This window comes from Ictidomys tridecemlineatus, chromosome 12, assembly GCF_052094955.1.
Source record: "Ictidomys tridecemlineatus isolate mIctTri1 chromosome 12, mIctTri1.hap1, whole genome shotgun sequence".
Lineage (NCBI taxonomy): Eukaryota > Metazoa > Chordata > Mammalia > Rodentia > Sciuridae > Ictidomys > Ictidomys tridecemlineatus.
In genome coordinates, this window is record NC_135488.1 from 61,691,841 (window position 1) to 61,694,427 (window position 2,587).

At 42.4% G+C, this 2,587-nt stretch overlaps 1 non-coding gene across 1 annotated transcript; it reads left to right on the top strand.

Moving 5' to 3' along the window:
• The first annotated feature begins 1,084 nt into the window (after positions 1-1,084).
• On the top strand, positions 1,085-1,187 carry LOC120885110 (small nucleolar RNA U13). The gene has a single exon (XR_005727630.2). It is a non-coding gene; the product is annotated as a small nucleolar RNA U13 (small nucleolar RNA).
• Positions 1,188-2,587: the final 1,400 nt, after the last annotated feature.

Here is a 2,587-nt window from a genome sequence, read left to right on the forward strand (position 1 = left end):
GTATTCTCAGCGACTGGTAGAATGACCTCCAGTTCTTGTCCAACCTCAGCAATTTAGCAAGACCCCATCTTAAAAAATAAAAAAGGTCAGAGGAGTAGCTCAGTGGAAGAGCGCCCCTGGGTTCAATTCCCAATACAAAATAAAAAAATGAATACAACAAAACCTTCGCTCATTTTTTGGTAAACAGTTTTATGAGTTTTGCTTTGTTCTTTTAGTGTACTGGAAATTGAACTCAGGGGTGCTCTTCCACTGTGCTACATCCTCAGTCCTTTACTTATTTATTTTTGAGATACAGTTTTGCTAGTTTGCTGAGGCTGGCCTCCATCCAATTTGAGATTCTTCTGACTCAGCCTCCTTAGTCCCTAGGATTACAGGCCTGCATCACCAAGCTCAGCTATTTTTTTTAAGAGTTTTGACAAATGCAAAGAACCTTGTAACCACCATTTAATTCAAGATCTAGGCTGAGCATGGTAATGCACACCTGCAATTCCAGCTACTCTGAGGATGAGGCAGGAGAATAGAAGTTCCAAGCCAGCCTGAGCAACTTAGCTAGATACTGTTGCAAAATAAAATACAAAAAGGGCTGGTTTGCAGCTCTGTGATAGAGTTCCCCAGTATTACAAAATACAAAAAATGTTAAACAAAAATAAAGATGCAGAACAGTTCCATCACCCCCAATTTCCTTCTACAGTCTCATTTCCCTCAACTTCTTTTCCACCCAATCCCTGGCAACACTCAGCTGTTCTGCCCATGATGTCACCTAATGAAATGCTTCTAAGAGCAGCCTTTTGAGTCTGGCTTTTTTTCACTCCGCAACACGCATTTGAGACCATTCAAGTTGTTGTATGGTTTGATAGTTTCTTCCTTTTTATTGCTGAGTAGTGTTCCATTGTATGATTGTACCACAGTTGCTTACCCATTATGGCTGACATTTGTTTGGATCATTTCCAGTTGTGGGTTACTATAAATAAAGCGGCTACATGTACTTTGGTGTACAGACTTTCTGTCAGAACAAAAGTTTTCATTTGTCTTGGCTAAATACCAAAGAGTCAGTTTGTTAGGTCATATAGTAGGTTAGAAAAAGAACCTTTCAGTTCCTAAGTATGAGGATTGGGTGTTCATGCTGTTGTTTGAGATGTGCCTCCCTCTGAACCTTGTTATGATGCCAACACGTTACCTATCTGACGTGGGGAAAAAAAAAAGAAATAAAGAAAATGAACAAATCTCTCTCTCGGTCTTCTAGCTCCCCAGGTAATTTCATTACCTTTTACTTTAATATTTTTTAAAAGATGGTATGCATGGAGGGGCAGGCACATTTTTTGAACTGATCAACTTCCTGCTCATTCTGTGTGACAAAACCCTAAACTTGATTCACCATTTGGCTGCCTTCCCTGGCTCTGTTTAAGGAGCTATCCTTGGGGGTCCTTGTGCCCCCTACTCCATGTTCATACCCATACTGTTCCCCTTACTCCCTACTCTCTCCTCCCACTAATCAGTTACCCTTCCCAGACTGTTTCTCATAACCAACACCCTGGGGCTGGACTCCCCTCAACAATAAAGGTTAACTTTTACTGAGCATTCACTATAGGGCCAGGCACTGCAAGAATGACCAGTCAAACATAAACCTCACATAACCTTACAAGAAAGATTCTGTCAGCATTTGATATTAACATTCAGTAACACAGCTAATCAGCGGTGGACTCAGGATTTGGCCCCAAGCAGTTCAGAGCCTGAGCATGTGACCAGGTCACTGCACCTTCTTACCCACTGAGATGGGTTTTATAATGGGTTGCCTGGCCTCCAGACCTTATGCAATCCAAACTCTGCTTGACTCATAGATTGATTTTCCCCAACCAAGTCTCTAATTATGTCAAAACTCCTATCAGAAGTTTTGTGTGCTCCCCAAATAATGTCCTGTTGCTAACTCGCCTTCAACGGCCTTCATACTCTGAGCCCAACCTTCCCACCCACCTCTCCTGTTCCTCTGGGGTGCCCTCCTCAATTTCATATCTTCCTCTGGACTTATGCATTACTCTCCTGGAGTGTTGTCACTCCATACTTCAGCCAGCTTCAGTGAAATGCCACTTCATGTTTCAGCTAAAGCCCTCTCCTCCACGTCACCAAGAAAATTGTTGCCATGAAAGGAATTCTCTTGCCAGGTGTGGTGGCACACCCACTAATCAGGTACCTGAGAGACAGAGATAGGAGGATGGGAAACTTATCAAGACTCTGTCTCAAAATAAAAAAAAATAAAAATAAAAAGGACTGTGGATGTAGCTCAGTGGTAGAGCACTCCAGAGTTCAATCTCCAGTAAAACACACACACACACACACACACACACACACACACACCAAAAACAAAAAAAAGAAGAAGAAGAAGAAGAAAAAAAAACAACAACCAAAACAGCTAGGTAAGTTGGTGCATGTCTGCAATCCCAGCAATTCAGGAAGCTGAGGCAGGAGGATCTCAAGTTCAAAGCCACCCTCAGCAACTTAGCAAGACCCTGTCTCAAAATAAAAAAGGGTTGGGGATGAGGCTCAGTGATTAAGCAGGTGGCACTTGATTTCACCCACTGGGTTCAATCAC